At 41.1% G+C, this 16826-nt stretch overlaps 1 long non-coding RNA gene across 2 annotated transcripts in view; it reads right to left on the reverse strand.

The window, feature by feature from the left end:
* Positions 1–16826, reverse strand: part of LOC105668687 (uncharacterized) — a 195054-nt gene that overhangs the window by 119600 nt on the left and 58628 nt on the right. The window lies entirely within an intron of this gene.

Raw genomic sequence — 16826 nt, forward strand, 5'->3', positions numbered from 1 at the left:
AAGTCCGTGAAGTTGGAGAAATCGTGTCCAGCAGCAAGTTCCATACCGCTCGTAAATCCAAACGCTTAGAATCTGTCATGAAAATACGCTCGAAGATAAAGCGACTCACTTTCAAAACTAGGTAAATGCCTCGTCATATCAAGTTAACACAACGCCTTATGCAATATGAATATTTACTGCCGCAGGTGATTTTTGCGCTCTGACGGACTAGCGAATTCAATGAGTATCCCAGTTCCTTTCAATGGCAGGCGCAATACATTTCCGAGATTTTCGTGTTCCATTTTTATGCTTATTTCACTGCACTTTAATTCATATTAACATTAATTACTTTCGCGTATCATTATAAATAAAACGCAGGAACCTATCCTGCATTTTGTAAAAGATGGAGAGTTCGTTTTGATAATTAATGTAAAGCATAAAAAACATTTATTAATCCTAATGGAAGTCTTTTTGACTGATGAATATACTATCATTTTTTTTCGAAATATTTCTGTAGAGTGTGTTAAAAGCTTAAAGTTATTTATTTAAAGTTTAGAATGTTGCTTGTGATATCGCAGATTATTAGCCGATTCTCCTCCCCTGATATTAGTGCATATTACGCCGCATGACAATGTTGTGTACTTATCTGATGTTACATGTCACAGTACTCGCTTTTGTAAATATTCCCCAAGCAAATAAATGGACCACTGGTTTAGTATGAATCATCTTGTAACGTCAATGACGCCGCGTTTTACCACGGCGATAGAGGCAGACCGTTCTACTTTGAAGTGAACTGCGAAACGACATTGGTTACGATCGAAATAAATGGTCTCTGCGATAGAAGATGGAGGAGGAACGTTAACGTGATGGAGGTAGAATTCGTCGTAGTTTTATTCTGATGTTGGGCTCACGTTCAATCGTGCAGGTGGAAAAGGGGGTTGCAGAGACGGTGGGTGGTAGTATGGGAGTAGCGGTAAGGCGCTGCAGACTCTCAGAGTCGGTTCGATCTGCCGATTGCTAAAAAGAATCAAATAAAGGGCGAGGTTTTCTTGCGGATTTTCGCGCTGATATCGCGTGCATATACGTTCGTATGTCGCGTATTTTTGCGCTAATAATTTTCGCATGCTAACATCTTTTACTTCTCGAATTTATGTACATTTGTAAGAAATTAATAAAACTTTGCGATATACAGATAGATATAACGTAAAAATGACACACGTAATAATATAATAATGTATAATGTAACACGCGAAAAGCGAATAGAAAATTAATAAATAGCAATGCAGTGAGAATGCACGTGGAAAGCTCTATAAGGCAGGTATGTTATATCTCAACTTACGTATGTTCACCTGACATTATTTGCTTTCCGCGAAAACACACAGTGACAGAGAACAAGGATAAGAAGTCAGGGGTAAATATTTAACGGGGTTTCCCGCATCCCCTTTATGTTACGGTAATTCCAGTTTCTTTGTGTGAACTCGTTTCTCAACACACACACACATAATAAGATTCTTACTTACACCGAGGAAGCATCGTGAAATGTAGAGAGAAACATGCTTATCATATATGCGTACGACTCTCGCATAATAAGCACAAAAAGAGTATTGTTGACTGTAGCTGTGCATGCGATAAGATTCTGTACTTCTCGTCAATGAATTGAAGTCGGCGCATAAATATACATATATTTATATTCTTATAAATATATATCACAGACTTCTATATATATATATATACATATATACAGGGTATCATTGGAAAGATGTAAAGTAAATTACTATTATAACTTTACAACGAATAAACAGAATAAAATGAACTAAACATCATTTTGTAGAGAAAACTTATCGAGTTTGTTACATATAATATGAAAAAAGTATAATAATTAAGCAATTAAAATAAACATTAGAAAAAAATGTTATCTGGGCGTTCAGTGATAAATATTTTCGAAGTGTTGTCTATTGGAATCGGCACTGAAACTTTCAAAAGTTTTTGAAAACTTTTAAATATACTTTCTAACATGACCGGGAAAATACTCTGAATGCATTTTCGCATACTCTCTTTCAGTTTATCATTATTTTTCAATGGACAATATTTTAAAAATATTTATCACTGAGCGTCCAAACAAATTTATAACATTTTTTATCATGTTTATTTTAATTATTTAATTATTGCATATTTTTTTCATATTATAAGAAATAAAATTGAGTTTCTTCTACAAAATAACGTTTAATTTATTTCATTTTGTCCATTCGTTGCAAAGTAATAACAATGTAGACGCCTTTTCAATGGTCAACCTGTACTAGACTGCTGACTTTTTACAAGCAAGACGTGACATGACGGCATTTGCAAGTCTGCCGTTTTAAACGACATATTATAGCACTTTTTTTTGTAAACGATTGGTTAAAAAAACACTGTATATGACACACTGATACTGACGTGTACAATGTTATCTGTGCGGTAGACTTGCAAATGGGTCACGCTTTAAATAATAAGAAAATATAATATGTTAGCAATCTAGTATTATATAAAAGTCTAGTATTATATAAAAGTGGCGTATATAAGCGATGCGTACACGAAGTAATATCGCACTTCCTCGATTTGCAAGCGTAAGAAAATATAAGTTGAACATATTCGTGATTCCATCCGTGAGAAAACGTAAGTTGAATCTATATCCACATACTTTTTCATTCAGTTTTATATATTAAAAATATAGTAGTCTTAGTTCTACGCTTGATATAATTCCATTTGCTTGTTGAAATAGCAATTTTGATTGGTATTTACTTTGATAAAAATTTAATGATATTTACTTTTATAAAAAAAATGCTATATATATTTTATAAACATAACGTTATTTATTTATCGTTATTCAAATTTGTCGAATGTCACAAGCGTGATATTAATTTTATATTGTATTATAATTTACGATTTCAATATATTTCGCTAAAATATCTTCAGAGCATTTTCAAATACTCACGAGCAAGCCAGCTCTGTCAATTTGCCATTTAAATTGATATTTAAATTTACGCATGTGTATATATCTCAGTTTTAGAAACATAAAGCGCAATATGAAGTTGCATTTATTCATCTTCGTCCTGCTCCTGGCAGCGATGGCGGTTCTTGCGTACCCAACAATCCCAAATCCAACACTGACCAACATGCAACCGGCCCCCCAAAATGGGTTGCCTGGGTTGCCTGGGTTACCTGGGTTGCCTGCGTTGCCTGGGTTGCCAGGACTCCCAAATCTCCCCGGTCTGCCACCGGGACCCTTTAATTTCCCCTTTCCTTGGGGAAGGCGCTAAGACGCTGCAACTAGTGACTGACGCATCTATTTTAATGAAATATTTATATACCATTTTTGAAAATTAATTGCTCATTTGGTATACAATCACCAATCACGTAGCAAGTGTTCAACATAAAGCGGCGTACGCTCGATATCTTGCAATAAGAACACGCAAATAAAATTCTAAGCATTGTTTAAATATTTGTTGTATTTCGCACCCTTTTTGTCTATCCCCACATTGCAGCGATCGAAAAGTATAAAACTAGGAATTCTAACAACACGTCAAATTATATTTATAACTCAACTTCTTTACGCATTATTTTGCGAAATAAAAAAAAATATATTTTTTACTGACCATTTCTCAGTCTGCATTATAAGATGCGCGGATGCACCGGCGCTTTCGTTATTTCGGCTTTTACCGCACGAGAAACATGACCGCGCGAGAGATACGTTCTCTCTCTTCGCTCCTATCAGCGAATACCTCCGGGTAATTTCGTTACCTTCGACTTTCGCCGAGGCTTCGAGCGGTTGCCCGTGCGCCTTTCGCGATCCTATAAACGAGTGACTCCTCGTTGTCTGTAAATCTGATAACGCTAATTACGCTAATATATTATACGGGAGATCCGAAATAACGAGTGCTCGCCGCCCACGGTTCCATGTGCGCTCGGCTGCATTCACCTCCGGCAATGCCTATCGCGTAGGTAGGGTAGACGAGGGTGTCCTAATTACCTACCGCCCGGCGAGACGCCTTCTTGCCCGCATGTAAACACCTTCATTACCACTGAACTGCTTCATAAAATATTTCCCCGGGATAGCTGGTCGGTATAGGCAATAACCTCAATCCGACAGAACTCTATAAAATGTCGCTCCTTATGGACAGTAATTTCGTAAACGATCACTGACGATTACATATATTACATTATTGTTACAACTCTGTAATGCGATCGTAATGAAAACGTAGAATGCGACTCTCTCGTGCACAATAAGAACTTGATGTAATCTCTTCCGTTTTTATCGCTCATCTGTAAGCTACTCATAAGGGTTCTTTCGCAATAAACGAATTGTAAATTGCTTGTTACCGGCGTGACTTTCGTTACAACACGGAAATTAAGTTTATGTCGTATCATAAATCTTTTTGCGCCGCATAGTTGCGAAGAGAATGTTATCAGCTCGAAGAATAGAAAGGTGAATTATTTGTATCTTGAGAATTCCGCTCCGCTTCTCTACGCTTGTTAAACTTATAATAAATCATCGCAATTAATAATAAAATTTGTTAAAATAATGAATGCCGCGATAAATGTGGGCAAGTAGCGTGTGTTAAAGTAATTTTTAATTTTCAATTTTTTTAAATCAATTCTTTTAGCCACGCGGTGACGCGCATTGTGACTATCAATGCCACCGTAGCTATATTGTGACTGTAATAATGAAGAAAGCCGATCGTTTGTAGTCAGCCCTTCTAACATGTTTATTCGCTTCCTCTCAGCGCGCGCTGAGAGAAGTGGAATGCAACAGAAACGTGTCGGTGAGATCGGGGATTCAGGTTCAGGGAATACCTTGGCTTCTTCGCGAGATACTATCCAGCTTTTCCGTATCAACGAGTAAACGACCTCGAACCAGCCGCCGTGTATTTCATGTCCGAGTAAAAGTTTCCGTACCATAGTCGCATCGATACTTTCGGTCGCCAGGAAAAGCCGTTTGTGCCATTGAACGATATGCTCTATATTCTTAAGAGAGATAAGTATTCTCATAATTTTACGCGGGTCGGCATACGCGCGCGCGCGCGCGCGCGTGCTTCGGCAAATAACCTTTATACAGTTCGAAGTTATTCCCGTGCTACATCAGCGATAAGTATTCATCTATGATTTATGATGAAATCGTATGCGATTGTTGGATTACACACTTAATTTTTTAACTTTTATTCACTAGTTTATGACATATTTCATAGCTGAATGCATTTTTTATTTTCCGTAATTGTTTATATCATGAACTATTTTTTATTTTAGCGGTTTAATAATCTTTTTCCATTGGTGGTTTTCAGTTAAAATATCCTCTTTATAATTGGATTCTTTTTCTATATAGCAATTTGTTGTGAAATAACTTTGTTCGCTATTTTTTATATACAAACAAATATCTATTTTCCTTTAAATCACTATATTTCATTATCAACATATTCAAAAACAAATATGCAGTTTATTTTAAAAAAATGTTTCAGATATTACTCATTTGATTTTATACCTGCGCATAATTTTTTGCATAATAATAGTAATTGTGTCTCGAACGTTGCACTAGTACAATTGAAGTTATTTAATATGAAATAACGTTCTCATGAAAAGATTGAAATTCCATGAGAGTTAAACATTGCGTGTGACACAGCAAAAAATCAATTTGTTGATTTTGCGGCAAGTCCGAATCTGTGAAAAGTGCAGCTAGTATGCCGTGCGAATAAAATCACACTAAATGAATTACCAAGAAAGTGTGCGGGGTCACTGCGTGCCACTGGCTATCGTTATAACTGGCGATAAGGCAAAGCCTGAGGGATTTTCTCGCAACTTGAAGCTCGCGCTCTCGTGTTTGCCGGTCGCAATATAAGATGTTGTTTATTTTGCGCGCGTGCTAACATCACGCATTTTTATCATACGATGACGATCGATGGTACGACGATATGTAAACGGCACGTAAGATAGAAAGAGCACCATTCGACATCTGCAATCGGGCCAAAATGTATTATAGTAAAATTATCTCTCCAATTGTGATTTATTATTATTTAATTCTTGAAATTCTCTGTGGTTGTAATTATTTTGTAACGAGATTAATTTGATAATTTAACTTGCACTGGATATCAATATTTTTCATTAAATTACTGATTTGATTAGGATATTGTAAAATAATTGTTCCGAATTTCTAATTTGATTAATCTTGCTGCGATCTCTCTCTCTCTCTGCCTCTCTCTCTCTCTCTCGACTAACATTCCAAAATAGTTATACTGAATAATTAAATGCCTTCATTTGCAAGTGTGCGAAACTTATCAGAAAGTCAATCGTATCCGATTTTCACCTTCTGCTTATATACAATGCAATATATTCGACAAACGAACAAACAAACGTATATATGTATATAGTTGTATATATATACAACAATATTACAGTGTCAACAAACCAGGCACGGATTGCTACTATGTATATAACAGTAGTTTTCGTTTCTTAACCAGAACAATATATTCAACAAGAAGTTCGTAATATACATTATGATACAGTTAGTTGCAACCTATGCTTTGTTTGTCGATACTCAAGCATTCCTGAAATACAGACTTCCTTTACCCGACAACCGGCTGTGGCTACGGACCATTTAATCTTCAACAATCATGGCCGATATCTGCCAAAAATAAACTGATCGATATCTTCAATCTTTTTTCGGAGTGCATATTCGATTTTTCTTTCATAAAATAAAAATAACATTTTGTCTTTGGAGAAAGAAATATAACGATAATAAAGCACAAAACTGATTTTTACTCTTTAATTGATCAAATATAAATTTACCTTTAATAAAAAAAAAATTCATATACTGCACAGTTGTTTAACTAAGTTTACGCTAAAGTATTTAACGGGCTTTTAGTAACAGTTTTTTTCAGTGAAAGAATTTTTTATCATTGTTACAGCAGAGTCTTTAATAATCTAAGTAAAAATATTGCTTGCCGTGCAAAATTATGATGATTCGAATAATGTTCATTGCCTTTGCTTTTTATAAAACATAGTTAATTTGTCGTCAATTAAAACCTTAGTAAATTTATAAAAATAGCGTATTTTTGCTTTATACATAAAATTCTTCTATTGTATATATTTCGATTATTAAATTTATAATTTCTTTCTTCAAATATACAGTGTGCGTGCAATCTATTTTTAATTCTTGTAATACTATTAGATTCTCTCGCGTAAGCGATCACGTAAAACAATCAGAGGCAAAGACACCCCGGAGCAAACTCAATCTGGGAAACATTTTCTGCCGCGAGAAGCGATATTTCAATTAAATCCTTAATCAAATGACAGCGTGGCTGTTTGCATCTTGGGTGACCATAAATCGCGTTAATGGAAAATGACTTTTCTTATTAGCAAGTTATTTGCACTGGCATAGAGTGCTGCAACGGGAATATTGTTTCTAAGCTTCTATCCAGAGTTCCATCAAGAGTTTTGCGAACTGCAGCGAAATCGATACGCGCGTGCTTTCAACGATATTTGAAGAAAAAAAAAAAAATCATTCCTTTCGTCATAATATTTTTGTTATCTATTTCTCTAAAGTAGTTAATGAAAAATGGAATTTTTAGTCAAACAATCAAACTTTAAAAAAATATATTTACTACTCATAAACCGTGCGCGCGCGAGTTCTTGTAATAGATATAGCCATTTAGTTTTAAAGTAAACGAGTTAGTCGAGTCCGGTAGCAATCCCGGAAGATGTATCCAACCATCTGTGGCGAGTGTTGCATGCGACAGCATAATGTAAATGGTGAGTTTGGCGAGATCCTTCCTTGTAATGAACACTGTGACGTTAGACGCGGTTGTGTAGCCGAGTACTTTCCCTCCGCTTTTCTGCATTTTACGGAGTTCCTACGTTAATGCGATAAGAGAGCAGTCTCAGTCGAGCCAGGCCATAACTTAAATTGCTCGCTTCTTCGTCGCAGCTAATGCGAAGCGATACTTAAAGCGGAACAATCGCGGCGTGCCAGTCAGCTTTATTTCGTGCCCGTTTCGATCCGACAAAGCGTTCGTTATCTGGCTGCTGAACGCACCGAGTATTCTAATGAGACGAGAATTAGAATAATAATTTATAATCACGTAATGGAATAGACGTGCGGAGTAGCCGCGAAATGGCGGGAATTAAAACCGCGCATTTATTTAGCAAATAACGCTTGGGTCGAGTAAATATTGTGAAATAAGTATTTACGGGTCGTAAAATGTTTTTCACAATTGGAAGATTCATATTAATGTCAGTCTCGCGTAAAATTCGAATTTCAAAGTGTGTCATCGTCATCTATCCAATTTTGATTCACCGTAACTCAAATATTCTGGGACAGTAATTAGGATGCCTCAAGTGGCAATAAAGCTACGCTGGATAAGTGGGGCAATTAGCGAAATACTTTGAATTTCGACATAACTTTCCGGATGTTGACGACGAGAAGATACGCTCGAGTAGGATAGTAGCAACGATGAGTGTCGTTATGCCATTTTGCTTTCTAAGATCTGATCTTTGCTAACTGCAAAAAGGCTTTTTTCGTGCTCTTTCCGCGACAATGTCAAAGACGTATCATATACACGATTCATCCGAGAGAGAGAGAGAGAGAGAGAGAGAGAGAGAGAGAGAGAGAAAGAGAGAGGCATTTACTGTATTAATATAATAAAACCCGGAAGGGAAAATTCATCTTCCGGGAAAAAAAATATATAGAAATCGTTCAATCGTTGATGTGTATTAGAACTGCACGAGCAGGAAGATAAAATTTCCGGAGAGCTTTCGAGTATCGCACTATAATCATTAGAGTGCGTGTTCTCGAAGAGAGCGAGGGCGGTGCCAAGTTTGATGTACTTCAAATGAAGAGCATCCTCGAGTATCATTATAGTGTTTTTGCTCCCTTGAATCCACGAGATGCAATTAGAGGTCCCGCTCAAGAAGGGTAGCGTAACAGTGGGGGTGCACTTGACTTTCTCCCGTCGTCCCACCGTGTTTTTCCAATTTTCTACGCGGGGCGAGAGAGAGAGAGAGAGAGAGAGAGAGGCTTGCCCTCTGTATCGCTTTGCATTATTCATGCCGGCCTACTTGTACGTGTAACAGTTTCGAGATAGATCTTTTTTTGGCTTTATGATGCTTATCACAGCTCGGTGCATCAATATCGTGTTTGTCATGCGCATCGATTTATTTCATATACTTGCTATTTTAACAGAGAGCGACACTTTTGTTTTATCAATTTCGATTCCACGTTCGCGAACGTAAGCTTTATCCGAGCCTTCAGCGTCGGGCAACGTAATGGCGTTCGCTTAATGAATACCGACGGTAGAATTAAATCGAATTGTGCGGGGAACAATTGAGCTTATACAACATAAAATTCGACGAAGACGAGAGTGAAACTCATTGAAACCAGGTGAAAAATGAATTTCGGCGGAAAAATTATCCGAGGAATTTATCTGTGCCTGGAAAAATACGAAACGCCCGATTTTATACAGTCTTTGTAAATGAGGCGCGGTTAAATATCCGCGCGCGAAACTTGCGTGGAATGAAACATTAACTTTGCAAAAAAGAAAAAAAGAAAAAAAAAAGGAAAAAACTATCCATTATTCAAAGTACAGTTTTTTTCTGTAAGTCGTGTGTGTTTGATCATTAAATAATTTTTTAGTTTCCATCGTGGAGGTGTTTCGAATGTGGAGCAAACAGTGATTTTCGAGCACAAGCCACGCTCGCGATGTGAAATTACAATTTCGCATTACTCGTCCGCCGCGCTTTCATATAGGACAGAGAAACTGCACTTTCCGCAAGATTCGTAATTTAATTTAAGTTTGAAAATACCGCTCACATCGCCGCTTTTGCGCCGGGGTTTAATGGGCGTATCAGAGCGCGAATTGAACAAAAGTAAGTCGCGTACGCGATCCCAAGTTAGATATTAATTATCGCCCGACGGGGATATCTAATATCGTTCGTAATACGCAAACTGCAACGGACAGTGCGGATTGAATGACGGATAGTAAAGCGTACGGGTGTACGTGACTCGGTTTCTCGTTGGAATAAATGAGCCCCGTTGTACGAACTAAACCGGCACGCCGATCATTGGAATACGCTCCCCTGTATCTATTCTGCCGATGTTACAACCCAATTTCCTGAATTCCTATTATGACATGCCCAGTTTTGTCGGTTATTCCGCAGGCGGAGAGCGCACGGCGAGAAATGCAGAATTCACGGTGCGAAATCCCGTTAACTCGCCGATAACGATCCGTTATCAACTCGAACGAGCTTCGACGTGCGACTAAAAATACATCCGTCCGGCCTTAAATCGGAAAGCTTATGCTCCCTAATGCACTCGGCGAACTTCGGCGAGCGAGTTACTTCGCTTTCGATGTGTTCGCTGCGGCTCATTTCAACGTTCCTTCTATGCTATCGCGCGCAGCCGATCGCCGGCGTACGCTCACTAAAATGATAATTAGTTGGATATAGTTTTCTCTTTATCGCCCATCTCAATCCCGTTATTAACAATTTCGTGTAAGCTTTTGTTTCATTCCCTTTGGCGCGCTCGAGCATCGACAACGAGATTATGACATCGGCAGATGGACAATTCGCAAACACTTGCATCAAGCTTCTCAACAACATTTTAATCCTTCATATGACGTACCGACGCGGATTACGTTTTTATTAAAGACTAATGAATGCGCTTTTGTCCACGTTACTTTAATAAGTTCTCGGCAAGGGATTCATCGCGGCTAGGATTAGAGGAGTGGATGAAGAGAAAACGGGAGGACAAGAAAAACCGAAGTGTATGATAAATCTGCGACTCTTGATGTTAACGAAGGGTTAAAACGGTTCCACGAAAACGGCGAAAGTTTTATACTGCACGATATTAATTAATGCTGTCAGCGCGCGATAAAATTTATATAAAATATATTTTATACATAAAACATTACTTCCACAACAACATGTGCAGCTTAACGGCTAAATGGATAACTCTTTTGCCAAATAAATTTTCACTATAGTGACGCCACGCCTGTTAAAGTACTGATAACGCGGCAATTAAACGCTTCCGAGATTTTATTTTTGGTAGGTAAACAATCAATCGGGACACAAAAGAAATGATTAAACCTCGCACGCTTTTCTCACTTTGTCGAACAATGAAATTTCAGTGAGAGTACTCACGCATTAAATCCATATGATATTTCCAAACGAAAGAAATAAGAGAGAAAGAAAGAGAGAGAGAGAGTATGTGTGATTATAAAGAATGAATGGCTAAAACCGGTTAGACCGTAAATGAAATTCTCTTACCGGATTTTCGGTCTTTGATTGCTCTTTTGTTTATTGCTGAAATGGCAGTTTGGATTTGGAAAGATAAATTACTTCGCGTCCGACGCGACTATATCCGAGTATATGTCACGCCTGCCATCTCTGTCGTTCAACTATTACCTATAAAACCGTGAATTTCTATTTCTTCTGTTGTCCCAAACGTATCGATCGCTCCGCTCATCCGCGTGACGAGTCTCCCGTCCAATCGGCAGTATGAAACGTCGATGCTGTGCATGCAAAGATCGTTACCGTCGGTGCCGCACTGATGATTCATACGTAAGGTAAAGCGTAAAACGAAACCATCCGATAGTTTAACCGCGGAAGAATGTAAACGAAAGTTATCCGATATGGCAGAGCCGTGCCTCACCGCGAGTGTATTCGAGATTTTAATGAATTGGAAATTGAGACCAAAAATCATAGATATTTTTAAATTGTTATTACAAGTTCTGGATTGCTCGGGGAAAAAAAAAAAAAAAAAAAAAATACGACGCTACCGCTGCTTGTGGAATGCAAAGATACGAAGATATACGCGAATATTATTAATGAATCTAGCGAAATTCTATTGCAGAACAGAATTACATATGGACTTATGTCAATTGGCCATACCGGCGGTTTCACGCAGGAATTATATATATCCTCCCATTCGCTGGTGTTTCATGTACAGACATGCATCACGTACCAGATGAAAATAACATAATTAGGACGTTCCCCTCGCTCGCTGATATCTCCGCGCGTGGTAACCAAAATATTCAAGGCCATAAATCGCTCGTAAACTCGGCGCCCCATTTCAATTTAACACTACTCATATTTTCCTCCGTACGTGTGACACTTTATCTTTTACATTTATCCGTAGATAAATTACGCCCGCGTCCACCGTTATTAACTGCTTATTCTCGCGCCCCGCGCAGATTGTAATTCGGCCGAATAAATCTTAACACGCATCTCTCCGTCGCTGCGCCTTCCCGCGAACGATAATTCTATTTCTGCCGACCGCCATGCGTCATTCACAGATTTACTTACCGGGATTAATGCTAACGTTTGTCGAGTACGCGTGTACACGCAAGTATGGGCAAACGCGGGCGCGTATACGAGAAATCCGCGCCGCGCGTATAATTGCACCGGCATTGCTCAGTATTGCTATGTTCCGTTTTGCTCAGTGGCGCAGATCAATATTAACGATGATATCGGGTTTGGAAGCCGGAGCTGCCGGGCAGTACGGCAAACAAAATGAAATAAACAAAACTGCGGCCAGTAGCGTGCCGCCGCCGCTGCGCAACGTTTGCGGTGTGCTCGGATGTGTCATGTAATTTTATGTGTTTGCGAGCGGCAATTCGCGTAAACATTTTCGGGGGCTCTGGGCGCCGTATATTTCGCATTGCCCGATCGCGAAGGATGATCGCCGCGAAAGCGAAATTGCGCGCGATCGTTTAATTCTCCGGAGCGCCGGCCCTCCCTCGTTCCTTACTTTCCGCCGGGCGCGAATCAAGTATCGATTGGCGGAGGCGAAGGCCGATAAAAATCTCTGTGTACACGGATTATCAGACGATGGGAGAAAAAAGGAAAATCCGGGCTAGCAGTCGCCCCTCTGGGCGGGAAGTAGTGTCGCGAAAGTAGAACGCGCGTATACGAAATAAAAAGCGGAAGAAGTTTGACATCACGCTGCTGGGATTACTGGTGATTTGCTCGAGTGTTTCACGCCTACAAAGGGGTGAAATAGAAAAGGACACGACAGCGGGTGGCGGGTTTAACCGGCGGAGGACGGGAGGGAGGGGGGGGGGGAGGCGGGGCGGGACACAGTGCATTTGACTTCCCTATCAGCGTCAAGTGCTCATAAGCGCTTAAATGACTTCTCGTTTGCGAAACACCGCTGACAGCTATTCAGCCATATTTCTAGCACGAATTTCCTACGTACGCGTAGCGCCGGCGATCCATTTTAAAAATACCGCGTCACAACGCTGCGCGGAATTCGGTTGCGCTTTCGTTTCATTTCAGCGGAATGGAGTCTCGAGTGCGCACGGACTCGAGTTATTTTCGTGAAATTAACTTGTTTCCACGAAGTGCACGTTGAATTAGCGTCCGCGAAAAAAAGAAAAGAAACAATATGGATCAGCGAGAGGGAAGACTTCCATCTGCGAACGTGGGGCGGAAATTCATCGGAATGTTAATGAAAAATTTTGTATTGTGGAAAACGAATTCTGCCGCGTCGCTCACCGGCAATCGATTGCAGAAAGTTGCCGGACGGAATCCGCTTTGCGATGTTAAATAATATCTGTCTGTACTATGCCTTGTCATTTAAGCGAATAGACCGGCAATCGATGAAAAGCTATTATGAGGAATTACGCCAATTGCTATATCTCGCGGACGACGTCGGAATTTCTTAACGTGAGAATTTCCACCGAAAATCGCACGAAGACGGCATTCGGCGAGAATATAAAATATATATTTTTTACTCTTCCACCGCGTGCAATTATCTCCGCAAAAAATTTGCACATCATAATTGAATCGTGTAAACACGCCTTCATCATCTCGTGCTCAGCCGCGCCGTATCTCTGCGGTATTAAACTTCCCGGCTCGCTGTTAATTATACTTGCTTGATTTGCCCGCATGCGATGCGGTCAACGTCTTAATTAACACCGACTAGCTTGTACGGGGATACGGGCAATTGTTAACTGATTAATCATCCGGCGATCAGCCGGTTTATGAAAGATAGCACACCCGGAATAGCGAATGGAGAATTCAAATGGTCTGAAATTTTCTTCCAAAAAAAGAAAGAATAATCAAACGAGACGAGAGGGGAGGCGGCGGTGTGCGAAAATGTGCAGCGTCTCGTCGCCCGCGCGCGATACCGCTGCTTGCTATTCATTCATCCATTATTCCTTTACGTGACGATGGAAGGAAAGGAGTGCACCGGGGTACGCACTGCGTCGCGCGTAATTCAACGTTGCCGCAGCAATCTCGTGCGTGGTGGAGGGATATGCACGTCAAGACGAATCAGCCGTATGTGAGCGCGCCCGTGTCGTAGTCGCGCATATCACACGCTCGCAGAGTGAATGGGATAGTTGTATCTAGAGAGGCCGGGCGGTGCCGCAAGTCCGGGTCATGGCACTACAAAGGCACAAGGGGGTTGCCGAAGGGCTAAAACGGGGGCGACCGACGTCGCCAAGAACGTCGAAGCGGCGTGGCCCACCCAGGGGGGCCGGAGAGGACGCGGCGTGTAGGAAGCGCGATAGTCTCGCCGTATACACACAGGCGGTGCTCTCCGTTGAAAGCTCCGTCCTCGCATTCCTTGGTAACCTTGTTACGTCAGCCACTTAACTTAACCGCTAGATCGCGTATATACCGTGAGAGAGAGAGAGAGAGAGAGAGAGAGAGAGAGAGAGAGAGAGAGAGAGAGAGAGAGAGAGAGAGAGAGAGAGAGAGAGAGAGAGAGAGAGAGAGAGAGAGAGAGAGAGAGAGAGAGAGAGAGAGAGAGAGAGAGAGAGAGAGAGAGAGAGAGAGAGAGAGAGAGAGAGAGAGAGAGAGAGAGAGAGAGAGAGAGAGAGAGAGAGAGAGAGAGAGAGAGAGAGAGAGAGAGAGAGAGAGAGAGAGAGAGATGCGTCACTCTGGAATCACTGCTGCCATTTTGGCCTCGGCATATATGCGTGCCCTCATGTCGTTTACGAGAATCTCGCAAGCATAAGCGTCTAATATCGCACGCAAATTGCCGGCGATAGTAAAGAAGAATTGCTAAATGTCGCTTTCTGACTTGCGACAAGTTTTTGTATCGCTAAGAATTTTTAATAAGGCAGAGATCGTAAATGCTGAACAAATACAAACACGTATTCGCTATAATATTATCATTTTCACAGCATCCTCGTCTTCGATCGAGAACTTTGCTCGAAAAGTGAATTATCTCCACGGCGCTAGAAGCGAGTGTCAAGTAGGAGCGGGGCATAAATATTAAGAACCCAAAGTTACGATGCAGTTATGTGGCCTCGCGGGCCTGGCGTGAATTTCATATTCTTATCAACATATTATTTGGGAAATCGCAAATTTCGGGCATCACGACAATGACCGAGCCTGGGCACGAAAGCGCAAATTTATTCATAATAATCTTCGACCCCGCGACCATAGCGAGGCGGGTTTAACGTAGCGGGCACGCTCGCATATTCAGCACAGCCGACGGCGAATGTGAGTCACGATCCCGTTTGCGTTTCCCGCAGGCATCGTCCGGAAGTACAGCCCGTAAAAATACAACCGTTTCTCCTCGAGACGCGGCACCGTTATCTCTTCGCATGCGGACAGGCTCTTCCTTTTTCGCCGCTTACGGCGTTCGACGAATAATTCGATTCTCCATAGATCGCATCAGGCTAATTATGAGCCACTTCATAGTTGAGTAACATTCTCGGCGGCAATTAGCCGCTGTTGACAAACGCAATTTACGAGATGTAACTTTACGGCAGGGGCAGGCGGACAGAAGCCGTGCCGGGGCCATTGATGTTACCGAATACATCGACGATCCGTGTTGTTGCTTCCGGAGTGGTCGTCTTCCGCTTCTCGTCGCCGCGCGGAGCTCAGTTGTTCGCCAACACGAGGCTGCGTGCCGACAAAGTGTTCCGGGGTTCACGGGGAGGGAAATGGGAACGACGTTATGACCCTTTGTCTCCACGCTGAACCGCATCCTCGCGTTGCTTTCATTATGCAAGTTTTCGAGATAATCATGTGGGTGACATACTGTAATAATAAATTGTTAGGATGCCGCGTGGGAGGGAAATGTAATGATAATTAACAGGTTACAAAATTACTGCGGAACTAATTGTAATTCTTAAGCGACGACCAACTGTTCGATGCCGGATTCGTGAACTGCAGTTGATCGTTGTGCAAATTAATTATTTTATCATTTTAGAAACAAGATTCTGAAAACTCCTTTTTTACCGAGACAGCAATATCAATTTAACGGTTGTGGATAAAAAACTTTCAAGTAATCGAATATTTCTCTCTCTCTCTCTCACGAATAAGCTGCAAATTGAGATACTGTTAATAGCAATATGAAAGTTTCTTGGTCCCTTCTTTGCCTGTTACTTGGCAATAACCCCTCTGGCCGCATGCCACTAACTACCCCAATAGAGATTTCACGTCTTTATAGGCTAAGTCCGGTTGGCTTGCGCATGATTTACGCGTACTTTCTTAATCCAGCGTATACCTATTACAACACTTATTAAATACCTCGCGCGCCTCGAAAGTTCCCAACAGCCATCGGCTGTCTTTGGAATTATTAGACCGGAATTACGTTTACGCGCCTGAATCTCTCGCGCGCCCTCATTCGCCCCGCACATTCCATTGGCGGGGTGATTTGCGAAATATAGCACGCGCGCGGCGCGCTGACCGACGTCCGCAAACGGAGTGGACTGCTACGTACGCGAGTGCAATAACGGTCGCTGGCAGACAATATTCGGCCGACGGGGGGGGGAGGGGGGGTGCGCGTACGTGAAACGTGGAGAAATGTTCGCGGCAGGAGGTAAAGGCTGGTGGAGAGACGAGAGAGGTACGGTGGAAGGCGACGG

Source organism: Linepithema humile, chromosome 3 (assembly GCF_040581485.1).
Source record: "Linepithema humile isolate Giens D197 chromosome 3, Lhum_UNIL_v1.0, whole genome shotgun sequence".
NCBI classification, from domain to species: Eukaryota; Metazoa; Arthropoda; class Insecta; order Hymenoptera; family Formicidae; genus Linepithema; species Linepithema humile.